Source organism: Ammospiza nelsoni, chromosome 9 (assembly GCF_027579445.1).
Source record: "Ammospiza nelsoni isolate bAmmNel1 chromosome 9, bAmmNel1.pri, whole genome shotgun sequence".
Lineage (NCBI taxonomy): Eukaryota > Metazoa > Chordata > Aves > Passeriformes > Passerellidae > Ammospiza > Ammospiza nelsoni.
Genome location: NC_080641.1, coordinates 16,052,778 through 16,076,265, shown reverse-complemented (window position 1 = coordinate 16,076,265; position 23,488 = coordinate 16,052,778). Strand labels below are relative to the sequence as shown.

At 40.4% G+C, this 23,488-nt stretch overlaps 1 protein-coding gene across 1 annotated transcript in view; it reads left to right on the top strand.

The window, feature by feature from the left end:
* The window catches only part of NTNG1 (netrin G1), a 148,240-nt gene that overhangs the window by 7,095 nt on the left and 117,657 nt on the right, over positions 1 to 23,488 (top strand). The window lies entirely within an intron of this gene.

Here is a 23,488-nt window from a genome sequence, read left to right as displayed (position 1 = left end):
AAAGAAATCAGCATAAAACTCTTATTGTGCTAACCCATAACTGGGATGGCCTTTGCCTGATCAAGAAAGATTTGAATGAACTGATTCTACTAAATCAGTTTAAAGCATCATAGCATGGCATAATTAAGTCTAATTTCCAAACAGCAAGACCGGTTGAACTCAATTGCTAAAGCTTAAAAAATGGTGTTGGGAGTTGGGCTGTTGAAGTTTTCCCAGCTACCCAAGGAGCTGTAGCAGGTCTATATGGACAGTGCAGCTAAAATCACCTCCAAGCTCTAGCAACTACTCACAGCTTTCTTCCTAGCTGAAACTGTAGGCATTCAAGAAAACTAAGAGAGACCAGGGCTCCTCATTTTACATGGTTCTAAAATAGACTGGGTTTGGAAATGTTTGGCTTGGTAAGTAAATGTACAGGTATAATAATCTGAGAGACACTACATATGTATATACACACACACATATATGTGTGTGTGTATGTATATCAATATTTACAGCTGTGCTGCTCCCAAGTGCTTGATAGATCACACTGTGAGAAGTTTCAGATAAGGAGATCTTAACTTGTAGATAACTTCTTTGTGCTCACACTTAGAGAGGCTCTCTTTTCTTTGCGATTGGATATTTCTGTTAAGTAGTGAATGGAAGATACTGAGTTCTTTGAAAAGAAAATAAAAGATTTGTTTTACAAATCATGCACACTTACATCTGTTAATACAGCACTGGAAACATGCTCCACATTACCTACATTATTTAAATTTGAAAGACCAATGAGTTCTGGTAAGTGAGGTTATCACAACTGAGAAAAGTCTACAAGATATTTGTTTGCCTGTGTACAAATCATTGCTGGGTGACAGCATCCCCGCAGGAAGGAAATTTGCTTTTAAATGCCTTGTGGCATCGTTTTCCACCACTGCTGTTGTGTAAGGAGTTCAGATCCAACCACACATACATTTAAGGCATTATTTGCACACATGCAGCTGCTTCCCACAGCAGTACATTATGGTAATAGCCACGTGATAAATTACGAAGCCGCATGAATAAATTACATTCACTATGAACCTTTGACTGCACCACTTGCTCTCTGCCCACTAATCCATCTCTGCTGACATGTCTTTGACACTCCAAATTTCCAAGCAGTTTCAAGCAGCCACTGTTTAAAAACAAATGGAAGTCATGTGCCCCACATAATATTGTCTTATTGGTTTTTTTTCCTTAATCTTGAAATATATTTTTTCCATCTGAGTAGTAGTAGCTGTGATTTAGCATTCAATAATATTTAGTAACTCATCATCTAATGCAAAAAGTTTTTCTTTTAATGAGAAAAAAACCCTTAAGAAACAAACCTGCCCAATAAAACTTGTTTCTTCCTTTTAGTGCAGATAAACATTGCAGCAGTTCCTATCTTAAGTAATACTGTAAGTTTCTGAAGGCCTTTGTTATCAGTATGCACTCTAGTTAGAACAACAATTTTAAACAAAAAAACAACAAGGCAAAGAAAAGACATTTTGATTAAATCTAAGTGTTAAAAATGGTGCCAGAACTCCCCTTGAAAACATTTGACCACACCAGTTCATCAGTGCTGTGATGTGGGAGGAAAGTTTGCTTGGGAGTGACCTGAGATTACAGCTGTAGCTCACCTGCAGCTTAAGCCTGTGAGATGCAGGAGGCCACCAGAATCCTCACATGAGAAGCAGAGAAAGGGGAGTACCTGGGGAAGAGTGAGAGAGAGCCCACAGAACGAGTGTGCATTCAGCTACACAAGTGTAGAGTGACTGACTCTTACATGATAAACTGTGGGATTTGTTTCCAGGATAGATGTAGATTGTACATATCCACTGTATTTAGATATGCATTGGTAATGGCTTGTCTTGCTTGAAACATAAGGAAAATGACAGAAATATTTAATGTTCCTAAGGTATTGCCCATGGCTCACAGCAGAGCATTCTCATCCCTAAAAATGCATTGTCTATCTGTACCATAGCTGGCTGTAGGAATTAGATATTTACTGCAAAATGAGGTTTTATGTATTTTGTAGTGCTGAGCCCTTGGAATTTTTGATATCTTGAATTTTTGTGTTCACTTTTAGTTTTAGAAAATGAGTTAAGAAGATAGCACTGACATACTTGGAGAAAGTGGGCAGTGGAAAAAAGTTCTTTCGTGTTAGGCATGTTCTTGTGCTAAAAAAGCCCAAATTTGAAGTGACAAAGATGCAAAGGTTTCTTTTCAGCACGGTGAAGTGCCAAACTGGCTTATACAAATGCTTGGTTTTCTTTTTGTAAGTACTGGCTATGTGCCTGCCAAACCTGTACCACTGTTTTGTTATTGAAATCGGGTTAACACTGACTTGGAGAAGAACAGGGTCTTTTCAGCTATTCTAATAATAAACAAGGGTATCAAGCAGCCAAGTCTGCTTCTACAAGATGTCAAGGAGGTTGAAGCAGCCTCCTGTTTTATTTGCATGTCAGTTTCTTGATCAGATTTACTAATTTTCTCTTCACCAAATGGACTCAGGTACTAACTGTTGAGTCTCTGTCAGCCTTTGGTGTAATATAGATTAGATCCTTGAAACAAACCAGACTGAGAATTTCATTCAAGTCCTGCTGAGAGATTATGGTAGAATCTAAGGCAGTCTGTGAGAGTAGCTGATAATAATCTGCAATAACACACAAAGCAGGCATGCATTGCAGTGTGTGCAAGCATACAATACAGAGGAGATGGGTGGTTAAATTGGCCCCCTACTTATTTCTGCATATTCCCCATGGTATTAAATGTTCTTATGAGCCTGTGATGAATTTGTACTTTCCTTGTTTAGCTGACAGACTGAATAACAGGGCTTTGCATATGTAAATTTGTTGCAAAATATAACAGCCCTAGCTGGCAGCTAAAGCCAGCATTTGGCAGCTCACCACTTGCAGGTAGCTTTGTGGTGTCCCCCCAGAACAGCATTTTTAGTTATTATGGGGAGAATGCAACAGAAAAAACTATCCCACAGTTGCTTTTAGGCATCTATTCTGAGAATAACATTATCGTTTCTGGTGACATTCAGTATTGACAGCTCATGAGATTATTCTGAAACCTCAAACCCCTGGAGTCCTACAATTATGATTATATGAGATTCTCAGGTTTCATTTAAAACATCTTTATTTCCTTAGTCCTTCTGGTTGCAGGGAAAAGTTTGAAAATGAAGCCAAGGAGCTCAAAAAGGAGAAGCCAAATAATCTTGCAAATTATTGTTTGTTTAAAATATCATCAGATTTAAAGTCATTCAGGATTTCTACAGCTTGGAAAGGATTTTTGCTCAAGAGGAGAGATGCATAAAAAAACCTTATAAACAAATAAGTGGCTAAGAGCAGTTGAACACTTACAATTTCTAGATGTGGAGTTGCATGTATCTGTAAGGAGGATATGGCAGCATCCTTCCAGAATAAGTATATAAGAATAAGGGCTCCTCCTGCCTACAGGATAATCAGCACTGTGGGGAAGGGTTCTCTGGTCACCTCTGGCTTCCCTGTCCATTTTAAAGCAGTCTCTAGTGTCTCAGAGCAAGCTACATATGCTGGCAGAAGATGCATGACTGCTTTCTGTGGTATTCCTTCAAGGAAATGTGGACATCTTTTGTCAGTCACAGACTTGGACTGAACAGCCACAGTGTTTAAGCCAGCGTGACCCCTTCCTGCAGATCTGTAATTTATGAACTCTGAGCATTTGGCATTGCTCAGAGTATGTCTGGCACTGTATGCTTGTGCATAGCTGGCCTGGGAGGAGAGGAGAGAGGAAAAGAGGAAGAAGCTATTCACATTTTCAGGTTTGAGCTGCAGGTTTCACACTAAGCAAATTTTGAAGTTCCTGGTGGTGCTAGTTCTTGTGGCCTGCAGCACTTCAGTGCAAAACAAATCTTGAAATCCCTGGGAATAACTAACAGTCAGTGAAATCTACTTCCCTCTTTGTAAGTACAAATCCACAATACTCTGTCCAGTCATAAAGAGAAACAAATCTGACTTCCTATGATCATGACCATCTTTTGCTCTACCAGAACAGTGTGGGTGGCTTCTGGCTTTCCTTCTAAAACATGTGCCAGCTCTATCCCTGGTACAATCTCAGGAACCCGATGATGCTGCTCACAGCTCAGAGATCCTGTCGCCCTACTCCCACCTGCCCTGCACAGGGACTGGCCCCTCTGCTGAAATCCAGACTTTAGCATGGGGTTTGCATGCAAACCCGAGCTGTGATTACTGTGCAAATTCATCATGAATTTGACCAGGAGACTCCTAGTGGCTGTTGCTGTAATTTGCAAACTAGAGACGGGTTTGTGTTACCGACCTGTGTTTGCAGCTCAAATGGCAACATTAAAATATAATTTTCTGTTTGTGTTTAGACCTAGATATCATAATACATCCCAACAGCTAAAAATGATGAAATTATCATCAATTACAGTTGCCTGCAGCTAATTTCCTTCGTAGGTTAAATAGAAGCTTGAAAAGGAGCCTGCAGATGGGAGTCCTGTACATTTGTACAATTTATAGAGCAGAAATGCTGATGACAGTAGAAATTTGAGCCCTTGAGTGCTACTCCGTATTTCATAGCCAATCAAAACTAAATTAAGAAACAAAGATTATTAAAAAGTATTCTGCACATGTAATTCTGGCATAATATTATGAGGTGGACATTTTTTTTTTTTTTCCCTCAGACTTTCGGCATCATTAATATAGCATTCCTTTAATTACAAGTAGGCTCATATTCCTTAAAAAGGGGGAAATACTATGTAGCATAGATGGTGATACCAGTATTATGTTTACTGAAATAATTAAATGAACAGATACTTTTCTGAGTAATGGGTAAATCACAATGTGAAACAAAAATTATTTTTGAAAGTATTTTGGCATTATACATACTTTCTCAAAAGAGACATTTTAAAACAGTGTTGTGCAATATGATTAAAAGATGTTGTTAAGCTTTTTTCTTTTATGGGCTAAATTTGAGTAAAAACAAAGGATTCTATCTGTATAGTCTTACTAGATAGCATGGGGTAGAATGGGAACAGGAAGTTAAAGATGAAGCTCTTGCTACTGTCTGGTTTAAAGTGGATTTCCATAGTTGTATATTTCTAAAGTATGTACAGCTCAAAGTTACTGCAGACCTCATTTACAACATCTGCATTCATCTAATTTGAACTCTTTGGGCACATATAATTATTACAGCTGTTGCTTTGTCACTGTAGAGCACCTTACCCTTCAGAGAGAGGCGTTTTTATTTTGGTGCCTCCTCTTAAGTCACTAAACATTTCATTGCATTGCATTTAATTCATAACACTCTGAGACCTGAAAGCTTTCGCCCTGCCCCTGTTGGCCTGTCCGCAGCAGGGTAGGACAGCTCAGCCCCACTGCTGAGGCTGTTCCCACCCAGCCCCACTGAGCCCCTCAGCAGCCAGTGGGGCAGGAGGGACACCAGGGGCACAGACTGTCCCTGTGCTGTCCCCAGGAGCCATGGACTGTCCCTGTGCTGTCCCCATAGGTAACAGACTGTCCCTGTCAGTCTGTCCCCGTGGGTCACTGGCTGTCCCTGTGCTGTCCCCCAGCTCCCTCCCACTGGGCAGCACCCCATGCCAGCCTACCTGTACCTCTGGCAGCACCTGCTGTACACTCTGCAAAGGCTCCTTGGTTCTCATGGGAAAGGATTCCTTGGTTTCCTATAAGATTTAAAAAGATGGGTATATACTTAGTGACAGCAGGAATAAAAAATAGTTTGGTAAAATCTCTATTTTCATCCAACTGGAAGCAATCTAAAAATTAATAATTGTTCATAAATCAAAACCAAGGATTGGTAGTAAAACAGATTTGCATTTTATTCATTATCACACATCAAGATGCTCCAGTAAATCTTTAACAACACTCTGTCCAGTTGCTTTTTTTTTTTCCTCCTCAGTTACACTTTGGGTACTGGAATGTTTTCAAGCCTGAAACAAAACAAAAGCACACCCACAAAGTACTTCAGTTGTTAAAAATATTTGAGGGTAAAACAGGGATCCTAAAAAGAAATATATCGCTTTTACATATTTTCAGTTGCAGTTTTAAAGCACACGTCACTAGTAGGTGTAGAAGAGCATCCTTTTAAGGAGATTTATATTTTGTAAATACACTTTGTAAGAGCAGCTGTTAAGCATTTTCTAGCATTGCCTTTATTCCATTTACTAGTTGCTCTTCCAGTTTGGTTTGCTTTTCCCCTGAAATGAGCTGGGAAAAGTGGACATTTTTAGACATTTATTAAAATAACAATTGATCTTAAAAAGCAAGGAACCGTGCAGGGGGAGATTGTGGCTCTCTGGATGAGGTTCTTTAAAATACCTGAGGTGGTGCCTCCCCGCACTTCTCCATCCTCCCTGAGCCCCCCAAAGCACTGAGGTGGGTACGTGGAGGGAGATACCCAAGTACTCTGTGGAAACTTGGAGTTTTGGCCTTGTTTGAGTATGGAACCAGCAACACCAATTTTGTAAAGAAATAAATATCTTCCACTATAAAATAAATTCCAAGACATCCATGGTGAATGTGAATGGCTTGCTGTCAAAGCAGTTGGACCAGAAACATCCCCTCAGCAGCACCTTTAGTGAAGTAAAATAATACTGCTTTATAAATAAAATATTTACTGACCCTGTCATAATTTGAACTGCTGCTGGTGAGGCAGAGGTGATCTGAAGCCCGTGGCTCACTGCAGGCAGACTCCTGAGCAGATTTACTGGGGAGCAGGGAGACAGTGCAGTACAGCAGCACACCCCAGCTGGCGCTCCTCGGCCAGGGCAGGACAGCACATCCCTCCTGCGCTGACGGGAGGCAGAGCTGGGTCACCCCATTTCTTCTCTTCTACAAAGCCTCAATTTAGGATTTTTCCAGGATGGCAGATCCTCCTTTGAGCAGAGTGACCTTTGGCTCCTAAGCCGCCGGTGTCACGCAGGCAGCTGGAGGAGCGGAGCTGCAGCATCACCCCCTCAGTTTGCTTTCACACATTTTGGTCAGGGGCACGATGCCCTCAGTCCCAAGGGAGTGTGCAGCATCAGGCTGTCCAGGCTGAGGACACTGTAGAAGGAGCATGATATTATATTTCTTCCCACTGTGGTAGACAAGTCTCAAAATGTGAATTTTGGATTTACTTGGCAGAACTGAGCAGCGATAGTTTTATGCTGCTCAGGTTTGTTCAAATTATCTGGATAAACATATTTTTCCATCTTCATTTAGTAGCTAAATGTCTCTGAACCCCAGAGTTTCACATCTTTTTCTTGCAGTGCTTGTACTTTGTAAAAGTTAAGAATCATTGGAAACCAAATGCAAGTTCCTGAGGCACTTCCATATATTAAAATTTCCATTTGTAAGCATCTTGTTGAAACAAAGCCAAGTGAACTCAGCTGAGAATTCTACAAACCTCGTGTACACCAGGACAACCATTCTGGTTAGTGGGCTCCCCAGAGTCCTTTGAGAAGGAAGAAATCACTAAGTTGACTCTCGAGTAATGATTTTAACATTTAGATGTTTATGTTACTTATAAAGCATCCAGTCCTAATGCAACCCAAATCACCTTCATTCATTCAAGAAAAAATAAATGTACAAACTGAGATGATAATCTGCACTTCCATCCCTTCTGCTTTATGCTGGGAAGCAGAGGGAGAGAAATACAGACAGGCATTAGCAATTCCTCTTGACAAGGTATGGAAATTACCCATCTCATTATGTGAGGATGAAAACCTGTCATTTATTTTTACCCACTGAGTTTAGAAAGGGCTGAATCTGTGGGAGCTGGTCAATTTTAGCATGAGTACCATTGCCACTTTTCTTTTTTTAATACTGATACTGCTTTGCCAAAACTGTCATTTCCAATACATAAAATAACATACCTATTTTAGAGTAGCTAAAACCGGATGAGAGATCTGCTAATCCAAATATTTCTTGACTTGTTTCAAGGCCTATGAGTACTGCCTGAATATGAAAATAAAAAATAATCCCAGATACTATTGAGTGATGAGATGCAGATTGCTGTGCACACTGGAACACTAGTCTCCCTAGTTAAAAAAAATAGGTAGCTCTGTACCCAATTTACTTGTAGAAACAATTACTGTTGTAGACATTTTAGGTATGGAAATTTGTGTTTTCACAGGTCACTTCTGGTGACATCATCTGGATCTACAAGTACAAATATAGCTAAGGACAGAAAAATCCTTGTCATTGAGCTGACTTGGCAACGTGCATAAGTGATTTCATTTAGCTTTGATGTTTGATGTGTTGCATTTTCTAGAAAATGGTTTTATTTCTCATCTTCTAGTTCTTTAGGCAGATTGTTTATATGGAATTTAGGAATTAAAAAAGGGGAGGAAAGAAAAGGGTGCAAATGAATTTTAATTATATTTACTACAAGCAAGAACTTGTACTATATCAGGGATATTTTATGTCAGGCTTCAGCCCAGAGAGAATTTTTATAGCTAAGTATTTGTAAAACCTCTAAAAGAAGAAACCATTATGATGAGAGGAGCATTTTCTTAAATGTACGTGCCATGTCTTTCCAACATCTTGGTGCATTTTAGATTTTTATCTATAAAACTGTCACGAGCCACATTTTAACACATGAATTTGATTTTTACCAGCTACACCTGCTCATAAGACGTTTTCCTCCAGTGAAAACTAGAAACAGAGCTACTTGTGGGTGACATTTACAAGTGACTGGGGGTGGGGAGATGGTAAAAAATAAATAAAAAGGAATAGCAAACAACTACACAAAAGCCCTCATCCTCTAAAATCTGCAACGTGCACAGCTGTAGGGAAAAAAAGAGTACAGAATGCAATTTTCTAACTGCTAAAACAACTTTTTCTACACGTGCTATTTTCCTCCTCTATTTTTAACACAGGCTTGCAGACTGACATGCCTCTTGGCTTCCTTGACCATATGGATCTGCCAAGTAGTATAAATACTGTAGGGATAGCCTGCAGAAATATCCTAGCAAGGTGTCTCACTTCACAAGGGTTGATTCAGACTTCCAGACACGTTAAGTAACGAGTTTAAGGGGTTCAGGCATTGGAGCTTCCCTCACTAAATTAGTGGGGTAAATTTTTGCCAGCATGTTTGCAGCTGAAAACCCTATTTTCCTGAAAAAGAAGTGGGATAAGCCTTTGAAAATAAAATGTTAAAAACACAGAAGCTTTTTGTCATCTGAAGCAGTGGCTTTGATTTTTTAAAAAAGATACACTTCAATAACTAAAGGGAAATTAGAAGTGACTCATCATGTATATTTCATGCCTAAGAGCTAATGTTTGACTTTACATCAACAGGGCTTAAAATACAATCTTCCATTGAAATTAACGTGTCCTGTGTTAGGCAACAGAAGGACTCCTACTGACAACAATGGATAGCAACAAAATGCAGCTTCCTCAGTAGTGAGCACTACCCTCTGCACTGTACCAGTTTGAAACGCTCAACTAGAAACCATAAAACCATCTTAAGTTAACTGTATGCCTTTATATTCTAATATTTTTCTTGTCAGAAGCAATTTCACTGAAGTTCAATTATTTCCAGCATTTTCAGTTTTAAAATCTTCTTTACTCATTTTATTGGTGCTGGCTTTTGGATTAGTTCAGCCGTTGTGATCTTCAGTGCAAGGCTCTTTGTCCCTAGTGACAAAACAAGTTTTGGAGAATAGGACACTATCCATCTTTTCTTGGTTTTGGGACATACAAGAATACACTGAAAGCATCTATCTGGAAGGTGGCAGCTAGGATACATAGATAGAATACTTAACAGGGTTTGCATATTTAAATATTCTATTTTAGCTTTATGCATCTCCTGGATTATTTGTAAATAATTGAAAAGGACAGAAGACTATTATTGACTAATCATCCCATAGTTCTCCATAACTGCCCCATTATTGCTTGTAGCACTCAAACATTAGCCAGGCATCATCAATCACGAACTTCAAGTTTTATAAGTTTAAAAACAGGTCTCAGAAAATATTACAACAGTTGCCCTTCCTTTGTTAATCAGACAAGGTGGGGGTTTCAGCAGAACATTTTGTCATATTTTAAGCCTTTGCAGAAAGTATGCCACTTTTTCAGTGTTAAACAGTGGATTGATACCTGAAATGCCAGATGGGGTTGGTTTGAGTTTTTTTGAAGCCATACAGACAGTTGTTTTCCCTCTTTTACAGTTTACAAGTCCTCAGCTGGTGTAAAGTGTACGTACATTTAATGGGATGGTGTGGCAGGCAGCTCTCACACATCTGCCACTTGTGCAGTCCATGCTGCCCTCCAGGGTGCCAGCCCCTCTCTCCCTGTCTTGAAAACAGGGGAGAAAACAAAGACTGAAGAGGGACATGGGGAGTTGCTCCAAAGAACAGAAGAGCCTGCCTGCCTTCCTTCTGTTTGCATCCCTGTCTTGTCACACCTTTGATGTTCTGCAGCTTGAGAGGCCACCGGGGCTGATGGGCTTGTTCTTACATAGAATTCTGATATCCTATTTGGATAATATTCTTTTTGGAAACGGTACAGACCACACAGATCTAATCTGTGGACTTAAGATGGGTAAGGTAAAGTGTTTTCTAGATGTTTTCTAAGTTTAAAGAGTTCAGCACTAGGATGGGAAAAGATTGTGCAGGAATGCTGATTGGTTGATGAGGACCTGCTCACCATGCTGATTTTCCCAGGTGCTCACTCTCTAGGACAGTAAATACATTGCAGGAGCTCAGAAAAAGCAGGCATAGCCCTTTTACAAGGCAGTGTTTGACTCTCCCAATCAATAACAATCTGGCCAAGAATTTGAAGTAAATCTTGTTCTGATGATTGTATCATGTCAAGGGCATCGTACTACTAAGTGATGGGTTTGGAATAATAAAATTGTGCCTAAGATCAGAAACAAAAATCAGAAAGCAGTAGGGCATCGCTGAGTTTTACCTTAGTAACAGGGGCTTTTTCCAGTTCCCATCCTCAAGGTCATTACACCTCTACTAACACAACCATCAACATCCTCCTCCTGTCAGGCCAGTTCTCATAACTTCAAAAGAAGATTTACAGGAGCTGACCAAGAAGAAAAATGTTCTTCACAAATTATTACAGGGATGAATGGCATCTGTGCCTGTGATGACCCGTTCAACACTTTCTTGATGACACCACCGTACATGAGCTTCCCTCAACTCCTGTCATGTAAGCCACAGTTGATTTTTTTGTCTTTCAGCCAGCCAACCACCAAGGCCACAGAAAGCAGATGTAAGGGCAATGCTGAGCAAACCTTTGCTGTCACTGCCTTTACTCTTAGTAATTGCTTTGTTGATAATTATGAGCTGTATAAAGCATCACAGGAGGAGCAGAACAAGTTTACTTTTACAGTGATTAAATAAATCATAAATTGGAAACACTTTGTAATTCAAAATTACCCCTCTGAACCAAGGATCACATGCACAGCATTTTGCTGCAACACATGTGAACATTGTCAGTGTGGCTGTAGCAAAGGGCAGCTGCTGAAGAAGAGGACAATAAACCTCCTCATCTGAGCTAGTAGGGAACCCACAAGGGAATGCTGGTCTTGGTGGCAGACCCTGCCCTGTATCCAACCCACACCAGTGTGCCAGGGGTGCTGCAGCCCCCCAAGCAAGCCATACACACAGCAATGTTTCATCTCAGAAGATGGTAACAGAGATCCCTTCCATGGAACTCAAAGGGTTCTTGGATAATTTGTTTCCAGTAGAAATCAGCTTTCTGCCACATAAGAAAGGCATGTGAGATTCTAACAGTATTGTCACTGAGACTTTGTTAGAAGACGTTATCTGGCCCAGAAACATCCCAGACAGAGGGACTTAGAGCTGAGCCTGCAATACCACTGTACCTGACAACACAAACTTATTTCCAGCCTGCACATTGGAGATCTTCACATGCCCGGTGATGGGGTTCAGTTATTATTGGCTTTAATTACCTACAGTTTTCTGGCCTAGGTTTCTTAATGCTTGATACAGAAAAAGCAGTACAGATAGTAAGCACAACAAAATACAGGAAGATCTTAGAGCTACTTTACAGAACTTTAGGCTAATGAGAAATGAGAGTCCCTTCCTACTCCTATATCCTCCTCCAATATCTTTGTCTCAATGTCTTATTCTGCAGTCAATGAAACTCACAGGCATTGAGAAGTCATAGAAAAGAGCTGTTTTCCGATTTGGTTTGGTTTTTTATTGGAATGTTTTTAGCTTTTTCAAGTTTGATGAGTCAGGTTTCAGCTATATTTTTTATCTAATTTTCTTTGCTAATTGTATGTGCAAGGGTCACAAAACTAAGGTTGTAAAAAAAAAATCTAATTTTAACCCACAGTTGATTTATGAAATGATACTGAGTTCCTTGAGTTTGGGAAAATAACATATACCACTAATAATCTCTGGGAACTGATTTAACACGGTATTCTATTGCAGTGCTAGGAAGAAGCCAAGGACTTGTAACAATCTGTCAGTTGCAGTGACATTTTTATTACTCTTTCAGAAAGGCTGTGCTTTAATTGTCTCCTTGCTTCAAATCAACTTAGTTTGCTTTAACAGTGTTTTTTTCGCTGTAGCTACCATTGCCCTTGCTATAAGAAACCTAAACTCTCTGTATATTTCTGGCATGGTAACTGCCAACAGGAACAGGAGCAGAGAACCTACCCGTGTTCTTCTAATTTAAGAGAGTGAAAATGCTACTGACTGCAAGTCGCATTTTCATGGAGTTCACACCAAATTCCTTGTAGACCTGCATCCCAGGCAATTCCCCCTTGATTCACTAGGATTGACCTGAGAGAAAACCCATCAAAATAATACACCATTTTTTCCCAGTTTGAGTATTGTGGAGTTTGCAACAAGCTGCCCAGTAGAGAAATAGCTTTGCTTTCAACTATTATAAAGAAACTGCAAGCTCTTAATTTAGTACAATGTCGCTAGTGCTTTAGCATCTTCTGCAGTGTGCCTCCAACTGATGAACTGAAGCACAACTATAAATAACGATGATGTCTTTGTCAGCTTGTGAGAAAAAAGGGTTGGAGTTTAGTTTTGTTTTTTGGTTTGGGTTATTTTTCACATTTCCTGGAAGGGCATGTAGTAAGATATCTGTAATCGCTTTTTTTGCTTAATACATAGATTTATCTCTTTGATGGGTCACTGAATCAAACCAACAATTTGTTGCCTGCTGGTTCATGGCTCAGTGACCCATGGGAACACGGCCCTAACGTTGCATCATATACAATGGGCACCCCAAAGTTCAGTGATTAAAACAATTTCTCAGCTTTACAGTTCAGAACTTTGAGGTGCACTTCCCTTTCCAAGGGGGAGGAAATTTCCTTCCACCCCAAACTGGACTTCACAGAACCTGGCCAAACTGCATTCTCAGACCTCTGGTTTCTGTGCATTCCCTGTCCTTTACTACTCTGTATGTGATAACTAAGAAGTTGTCCAGGGAACAAATGTTTTTGTTCATTTGGATATACCAGCTCTGTATTTTAAGAGAGTACCAGTCAGAAAAGCATAAAGTTTCAAAAACCCCCAGATTGAAGACTCAGTGCAATGATGAAGAGGAGGGACTTGATGTCAGCTGTGGCAGCATAGCTGGTCTACATCCTGAGAGGTTTTAATGAAGCAGATGAAATCCATCCTGGATTCTGAATCACATACACATTCAGGCAAAATATGATTGGGGGGGGGGGGAAGGAGTTGATTTTCAGGGCTTGCATGCCTTCAGATTTGTTTGCTTGAGTATATTTTTGGAGGGTAATGTTAGATGCTAAGGGAAAGTTACAGCAAGGCTTGTGACTAATGGATAAGATGCAGTATGCTCTGTGATGCAATGAGAAAAATGCTGATGCAGTTAACTGATACCAGAGAGATAAAATAACACCAGCATTAAAAAAAAAAAAAGCCAAACTGAAAGATTTTTGGCAAGTTTTTTGAGATCCCACCTTGGTATCATTTTAGAGGATGTTTCTAATTAGTAGCCACAGAAATAATTGCTGATTAAATTGTCATACAACTCGATTAACGAGGTGAAGGAAAAATAGCAACATTTTCATTTTAATGAGATGTCTGCTCTCTCCTCCTCTCTACTATGCATCTTAATGTACCTTGCTGTCTGCAGTGACTTGGGGCTCCAAGGCTTTGTCATTTCTTGGCAATTCTGTTCTCTAATTTCTTCTGACACATGGTGCTTAAATCCACACGAAATGTGAGGTGAGGCAGAGAGGATTCCTGCAGACTGCCATGCCATAAGAGGAACACTCATTTGCATTATTCATTAGATAAATGCACTGATTTGCATCTCATTCTGGTCTCCTCCATTCCAGGCAGGGGATGGAGACAATTCAGAGAATTGCTAAATTTTTGAATGATATTCATAGTGTTCATTTGGGATTAAGTCTCCATTGTCTGCTGCCCTGTATTTTGTCCCACACTTACCTTAAATACCTACAGAAACTAGATCCTTTTGTTCTTTTAATAGCAAACTGTGCCTATTTATTGCATAGTAAAAGAGTGCTAATTTGTTTATCATTGCAATTTTGAAAGCATTTATCAAAGCCATAATTCAATGCTTGATCATTATGTGTGATTATTGCATTCTTTCTCTCTGTTTTTCTGAGGTTATAGTTCAAAAACAAAAGCTTGTAAATCAACTGCAGTGATCTGACAGCATCTATGTTTTTTGCCATTCAGTATTCTTGAGCAGTAAGCTTTTAAGTACTACATGCCCTCTGTTAACTAGCATGTTAATGCAGTAAAGTTGAGAAATAGTATAGCCCTAGATAACCATCAACATTGTCTCTCTCTCTTCTAAGCTTTATGAACCCATTTACATTATGCTTAGCATTAATATTTGATTCAGAAATCTATACTGCAAAAAATCACAGTTCTGTCCTCAGGGTGTTGGGGGAGGAAGGTTCATTTTGCAGGATGGGGGTTATTACTATTGGGCTCTTTCATCCTGTTATTAAACACAAGATACTGTCTGGGAAAATTGGGAATTTTAAAGGACTTAAACAAGTATCATTATTGCATCAACACTTTTTGAGAAAACCTACATCATAAACACCTTCAACTGCTGCTGCAACCCAGAGCCATTCCATGAATCATCATTTACCTCCAAGGACAGCAAAAACAAACAGTGGTTTATTAGCTCAGTGTTGGAGCATGGTGCAGACAGCACCAAGGTTGTGGGTTCAATCCCTGTATTGGCCATTCACCTAAGAGCTGGACTCGATGATCCTAGTGGGTCCCTTCCAACTCAGAATATTCTGCGATTCTTTGACTTTCAAAGCCCTCCTTTACACCTGCTGCTGCACTGGCTGCATATTGTCCAAAACTAAGGAAAGACATTGCCACCATTTTAAATAGCTTAGACCACAATTGAAACACAGATGTCTAAAGCAATTAAAAAGTGGGGCTCTGAAGGCTGACTTAGGGATGTATTAAGGCTAATGATTGTGCATTATTTTTTTTAGATTGTTGCATGGCTCTCTGGCTGACGCTGTAGCTCTTTGATTTGCCATGCTAGACAAATTCAGTTCCTGAGTTAAAAGGTGGGAAACGCAATGGCCCTGAGGAAGAGTTAGTCAGGACGCTTCATCTGTAAGCAGGGTTATGGCAGAAAATATAATTGAAATGGAATATGAAAATGAAACCAGTTTATATTAGGAGTCTACCTAATACACAACTTAATTATAATTGAGTTTGCCACAAGTTAGTGACAGCTGAATCTAAACAAATCACCTAGCTAATGTGCTGATTACACTAACCGCAGTAGTTGTCAGGGGTGGAAGATGCCATATGGCTCCTCTTCTCTACCCAGGTCAAAATATCATTAGGAAGAAGCTTAACTACATCGACACAAATGCGGAATCAGCCAGTCTGGCTTTCCTCCAGCCTGCAGGGTGTGTGCATGTCCCAGGGTCTGGCCATTCCCAGGCACAGCGAGGGGCCTCCCAGATTTCTGCAGAATGTACTGAGTGGAGGAGTATCATGGTACTTGAGGACAAACAAAGGCAGCTGGTGCTCAGTTGCATTGCTCAGGCACAGCTTAGCTCTCCAAGCCATGCCCAGATTATGTCTGGGCACTTGGTGGAAGGACAATGGAATGTAAGTGACACGGAGTGCAAAGCAGGGCAGGGGAAGGAAGGGCTGAATGACGCACGAGCCGCTCCTGCACCCGGCGAGGTCAGGTCCAGCCACAGGGAGGGCTTTCTGTGCAAATGAGGACACGAGCCAAAGTCCCAGGCAGGGTGTTTGGTACAAGTCTCCTAAAGTTTGTACGGCCTTTGATTTAGAGAACAGACAAAACTGTGGTATAAATCTTGCAGTGCCATGAGCAAGGTGTTACCCCTCACATTCCCTTTTGATTTTGGAATCTTGTCCATTCACAAGTACCAAGTGCTAAAACCAGTCACTAACAATAACACAGAAGCTACTGCTCCTGCAAGAGCCACAGAGCCTGCTTGCACCACCACTTTGAACTGAACTTTTAGCATGCCTGTTCTAAACTGTGTGATGCTTTTCTAGGTTGCACCAGAAGTACAATTCATGCTATATTAAATTGTTATTAACTACAAAATGTCATCCAAAGTATAATGTTCTGCCAGTTTAAATTATATATTTTTGTTAGGCTTCTTGCTTTGAAAAATACACATTTGAAATTTTAAAGCATGCCAAGTAGGCCAGATGCTGCCCTTCAGAAATAAAAATTGCCTTAACTGATTCTATGACGATTTGGGTTGTACAAGAGCCGTAAAATTTCTGGCAGACTTAAAATATCTTTCCTTGAACACTGGTCCCGCTGTGCTGATCTTGCTGTCAGCAAGGGTTTGCAGATCCTCAGTTATGAAACACCTTGTCACCACTCACCCAGCAGCCTGCTCCTGCTTTGCTGTGAAGTTTGCTAAAGCACTTTGTCCAGATTTTGAACTATAGAATGTATTTTCTAATGATTTTTTAGGAAAATAGTTTTGGACAGTCTTGTGATAAAACTCAGGGTAGCTATTCTGAAGGGTATTGCAGAAAAGGTGCATAATTCATTATGCAGAAGCTTTTAGATTATTCTAAACAATATTTACCCTTAAAAATGTCCTTGTCTAGTGCAAACTGAGGAGAGCAGCTGTTCAAAATTTATTTTTATCATCACTCTTCAATGGATATTAGACCTCTTTCCCTTTTGGGGCTTGCCACAGTGTCCCTGATGAATTTACTGCAGAGTTCTGCCTCATTCATTACAAACCACCTATTTTATCTGCCATGGGCTTTTCTGCACTGCCAGTAGCACCTCTGAGTCTAGAGCAAGCCTACTAAAGTCACTGTGGAAGCATCTAGACCCTGGTTTAGCTTCTCCATACTGCCTTCACCATGTTAAGTACACAAAAAAAAAACCCCAGCTTTTGGTTGGTTTTAGGATGGAGCAGAAGATTTTCACTGTCACAGGAAAAATTCTTCCAGTGGCAGAGGATTGGCAAAATCAGCTCAATGGCATCTGCTCTTTGATCCTCCCCCTATTTCAAAAGCTTACTGGGAGATGGACCATGCCAGCAGCTGGAGGACATGGAGCAGGCCTGAGAAAAACCCTTCCAGACAGTCAGAATGCTGGGACTTGTGACCAACACAAGCTAGAGTACTCTACAGGATGCTCTAAATTATGCCTAGAGTTCTTCCAAGTCTTAATCAGAATGAAGTGCTCTTTAGGACTAGTTTTCTCCCTCTTCATTTGTGATGAGCATAAACTGGAAACCAAAATACATTAATTTGCTCCATGCTCTAGGTAACAATTTCTACAGTATGTTCATAATTTAAAAACTGAATTTGTTTCAAATAAGCTTCAAGAATGACAACTGAAATAAAATTTTCAACACCTTTCAGACAGAACAGAATCATAGAATGACTAAGTTTGGAAAAGACCTCCAAGACAGTTGAGGCCAACCTATTACTGAACACCACCTTGTCAGCTAAACCATGGCCCTAAGTGGCACCTTCAGGAGTAGTGATTCCACCACCTGCCTGGGAAGCTCTTTCCAATGCTTAACTACCCTTAAAGAGAAGAAATTCTTCCTGATGTCCAACCTGAACCTCCCCTGGCACAGTTTGAAGCCATTTTTTCTTGTCCTGTTGCTGGCTGCCTGGGAGAGAGGCCAAGCCCCACCTGGCTACAGCCTCCTTTCAGGTCATCTTAAAGGGCAAAATGTCTTCCCTGAGCCTCCTTTACTTCAGCCTAAACACCCCCAGCTGCCTCAGCTGCTCCTCATAGGACTTGGTCTCTAGACCTTTCACCAGCTTTGTTGCCTTTCTCTGGATATGTTCCATCTCCTCAAAGTCTTTCCTGAAGTGAGGGGCCCAGAACTGGACACAGACCTTAAGTGCTTCTTGGTACTACAAGAACATTAGTCATTTGCAGCACAGAAAACTTTACAGGCTGTGGTCCTTCTAGTATGCCTCACTAATTACAAAAAGCTGATCCTCATTTTTTCATCCCTCACGTGTGAAATTGTGAGAGCTGCATCAAATTAAGTTCCGAGTATATTTTCAGTTTATGTTGAGAGATGCCACTATTTCAGCGAAAGGAGGAAAGGAATATTGCTTTCCTTCAAGCGGTTTGAACACAGTGCAAGGAGCTTACATCTGTTACAAGAGGAAAACACTATCTTTATGCATTTTTGCAAAGCAGCCAGTGGCTAATGGACAGGAAGTCTTTCTGAAAGTTTTGCAAATCTACATAATGTTCCTGAGGACTGGAGTGTGCATTCAAATCACAGATTTAACCAAGAGAAGAAAAGCGGGGGCATTTGTGCAGCCAGATAGCTCACTGTTGGCTGTGCATCTGAGAAGGATCAAAATCACAAGTCTTGCCAGCTAAGAATAGCATTATTTTAAGTTTAAAATACTCTCTTTATGATGTTTTCTTTGAGTTCATAGCACATAAATCAGTGCTGCTTCCTGCCCTTCACAGGAGACCTAAGCGTTTGTAGGTGTTGTGCCATGATAAATGTGGATATCTGTGAGTGCATGGAGTTGGTCCCTTCTCCAGAGCAATGACTCACTTGTAACCAGGATGCCTGACAGAAATCCTATAGAGGCATGAACTAATCTAAATTGCAATGACCAGAAATAAATGTGTACAGTGGTAGCTGATTACATTACAGTTTCTTACCATGAGCTGAAGCACAGAGTTGTAGGACTGCTCCTGAGAAATGCAGCCTCTGACAGACTTTCATTGCACTTAATATTTGTGTGGTGGAGCAAATGCATCATGAGGTACTCTCCAAAACCCAGAGACCTCTGACTCAAATTAAATTATTTATACCATGATATTCCTGTTCACCTGCAGTGCCTGTGACAATCCATGTACTTGCAGTAACGTGCTGTGAACAGGAGCCAGCACCTGCACCTCAGGTCACACCAGTTCCATGGATGAGCACTCAACTTCCCACAGCAGTGCGCTGCTTCTAAATGCTTTAGTGTGCAAGCTCCTTCTGAATACTGTGATTAAGAGGTCTCCAGAGGAAAATTAATATAAGAAAATTATAGAAAACCATACTGCATATTTCTTTGTCTGTCTCACTGTTCACTCCAGGTACCTTCAAAAGAATTAACTATATATTTTTTTAGTGCTTTATAGGCTATACAGGAGATCACGGAGCATTAAAGTTCCTGCTTTTGTATAAAATTGTTAGAAGTCAGTCACAGTGGTAATTTTCAAGGAATAGCACTTCATTGCCATGCCAGCTAAATTTAGGAGATGACTGCTATAACTCAGGCATTCCAGTTAGTTGTTTTTCTTTCTTTTTTTTTTAAGTTTATGGGGCTATTACAGCAACTTAATCTATTTGTATCTATCATTTCTCAATGTGTCTCCTTCAGCCAAGCAGTCCAGAGTTTCTTTTTCTGAAACCCTTTCCACACTTCTCATCCTTTCTTTGTCACAAGGTAATCAGAGTTCTCTGAATATCAAATAGCATAAGAACAGTGGTAACAATGTCTAAAAAGTTGTGGGAGTCTGCAGGGGAAGTCAGGCAGAAAGTAATATCACACTCTGCGTCGGCACTTAATGATGCATCATTTCCATAAACTTACTGAAGATGGGGGTTTAACTGGTTGATTCCCAAGTGAGCATTTTCTATGCTGTCACTGTAAAAATATTTATACAACGGTATTATTTAGGGTAACATGTGTTTATGAGCCCTTCTTGTGCTAACTGCATGCTGTCCAAACATCTGGGTGATCCCCTACCCCAAATGCAAGCTCTCATTCTATGGACAAGTTTTGAAGTCCAGGGAAGTAAGGAATCCACACTAGTCAGCATGAAAGATACTAGTTGCAACAGAGCACACAATTAATATTTAGTACCATATTTCCAGTTGCTGAAAAAGAGGGGGGGCCCTTTAAGGAGATTAATTATCTCATTTTACTGAGTTTTATGGAGAACTCCTCTCAAGTGTGAAAAACAGCATGGAAGAAAATACAAGGGTTCCTCTGTGATAAAAAAAGTGTAAGTAAAAAACAAACAGGTAAGGAGTAAAGACTCATCATCAAGCAGTGTTATGAGGGCAGCACTGACTGATACCAAACTGGAGATGATGAGTGTGGCAGGAACAGGCAGTGAAGGGTTTCAAAAGTGAGGGCAAACAGCTGATGGCAGATGAGATACAGGAGTAGCTGGTGCTGGAGTGCAACAAGAGCATGCAATGAGCTAGAAAAACAATCTTAGCAGAAGCATTCTGGATTTCTGGATGGTTATCAACAGACCTAGATTGCATTTGTCAAGGCCAGAAGAAAGGTTGTTGCTGCAATCAAAACACAATATAGGAAGGGCCTCAAAGAGAGTTTAACTAGGAAGATGGACAGGAAAGACTATCACAGTGATGTGATAGTGATGTAGCATGGAAGCCACGAATCATCTGGCAGCGCCAGTCCACTGTCAGCAAGGCCAATTAGCCCACGATGAGCACTGCACTGCCAAAGCAACGCGTCTGCTACCCAAGCTATTGGGATTTTAGCTATCACAAGAACATCTAAACAACAGATTTATAGCTAGCTCAGTTCTCTGCTCTGTGCAACTAAATACAGTGGAAACATATTTAGCCTAAGTGTGACTTTCCAAATTAATCCACCTGACAGGCAGGAGGTACAGCAGATCCTGTTTGCTTTAAGTCATTCTTTGCAGAATGTTTCCTGCAATCACAGTTTCCCTTCTCTGCAGTCCTGCTTTTGACTCACAGTTCTCAACTTCAGTCACTTACAGCCTCTCCTCTTGCTGATCAATTGCCCTACAGCAACCTCATTTCCTCCCCCAGCCCCTCAGGTTCTGCTTTGTCTTCCATGTCAGTGCAAACAGAGTTTGTCCAGACAGATACTCAGCAGTGACGTGCACTGGGAGGAGCAACATCCTCAAAGGAACAGACATCTTCTGGACCTGGCTTTTTGCTATATTCCTCCTAAGCAGCAAATTGTAATTTCTCTTTCCTCAACATGCCAGGTTTGCCATGGCTTTATTCAGGGCAGTTAAGCATATGGAGATTTCAGATGCCTGCTTCCCAAGGGATATACTGGTCATTCCAAGACACACCCATCTTAGAGTTATTTGGCTGCACTGGTACATCATAGGCCCAAACAATTCAATGCATTTACACTAAAGAATGTTGTGTACCTAATAATACTTGCGAGCTTTCTAACGATGTTAAATGATAAGCACAGCCATTCTGGAGAGGGGAAGACATGGAATCCAAAATGCTGCTAAAAATGGTGTCAAAAAACCTTGAAAATTCATGCTGTGCTGCTTTGAATCTGATTACTATCAGTATATTGGGTTTTGGTTTTTTTCTGAATGACAAAGATACAAATATCATCATTAAAAGTATTTTGTATACTTGGACTGACATTTTCCCAGTTATTAATTTGGTACCTTCCAGATGTTAAGCCTTTGAAGCAAAAAATTAAAACAAGTGTAATGTGCTTGATGGCATAAAATAAGACCTAGCTAAACATCTGTATGAACATGCTATCAAACAGTATCAGTCAGTGAGTTTCTGAGAAACTACAACATTTACTATGAAGTACCTGTCCATAGAATGAGAAATTTAATGACTGAGACGCCAATAAAATTTAGAGGTGAGCTTCAAGCATTCCTCAGCAGCTCAGAAGGTTTGTGTTTTTATTGCTAGGGCCCATGGAAAATGTTCTGGTCAGCAGCATTAGCCACGCCAGAGGCCATCATTGTATTCATCAGCAGTGCTGTGGAACACTGCAGATCCTGGCTACTGCCCAAGCACTGGTCCTACACCAACCCAAACTCCCAGGCAGTGAAGCTTGAGGATTGATAGAAGTGTCAATACTGTATTGCTGTGACTGCACTATTCCTGCACATTTTGGATTCTGCTTCCCCTACTATTTACCCTGTGTCCTTAATTTGTCCCGATTTCATCCACTAAAACCATTTCAACCTCTAAAGCAATTGCTTTCTTTACAAATTCACAGACTAATACAGGAAAGGAGTGAAAGACTTCAGCTCTAGAAGGGTTGCCTGTTGTGTCTGAGTAATTGTGAGTTTTAGGGAACACTTGATTTCTAAGCAGAATTTGTATTTAGGGTTTTATCTCAATTTTGCCTGCTTTAGACCAGCATAACCATGACTTCCCTAGAGTGATATGAAAGAAGGAACATGCAAGGTATCTTTGCTTAAGCTTTGGCACAAACTCAGGCTGTGCTTGACCAGTCAGTGATTCGTGTCCCCAAAGAATGGAAGCAAACCTGTTCCTGCCTCCAAAAAAAAAAAAGGGGGGGGGGGGGGGGGAGAGACCTCTGCTCCTTTCATTTTTCTGCAGAGCTGGCATTTCACCACAATTAGTGGTATGTTTATAAAAGTCATTATAAAAAGTGTTGTTTTCAGCAGAACAAATTCAAGGGTCTCACTCATCAATTTTAAATGAGAGTAGCAGGACTGCAAGGTCAAAAGTATGAGCTTATGCTGTTATGCTGTTGCTGCTTTCAAAATGCCAAGATGGATTTTCACCATAACTCTGCTTCACTCCAGAGAAAAGCCTCCTCCATTATCTTTTTAAATTAAAATGGACACCTAAAAGCTAAGTTTTATGAATTAAGAGAAGGGACTCTGCACTGTGGCTTGATTTGGAATAATTATAATTGTTGGGAAGTATTTTTCCCAGTACACTTCCTGTCTCTAATTAAATCCATGGAAATGCCTCATTTTTTGGTTATTGCCAAAGTGTGTTTCAAACTCATATAGAAATGCGCAATTGTAATTTCATTAGAACTGCATTTCTCCAGGCTATACAGGTGCAATGAAAGAAGAGGGAAAATTAATTAAAACCGTGGACATGTTTATACCTACCAGGTGTCATAAAAGGTAGTGGCTCAGACATTTTTCAAGTAATTAAGCAGACAGTTCTGCTTTTTCTGATGAGTTATTGCCCTTCCCTCTTTAATCTGTGTAAGAGATTTCATCGCAGAGCCATTGTCAGGTGATGGGATTGCTCT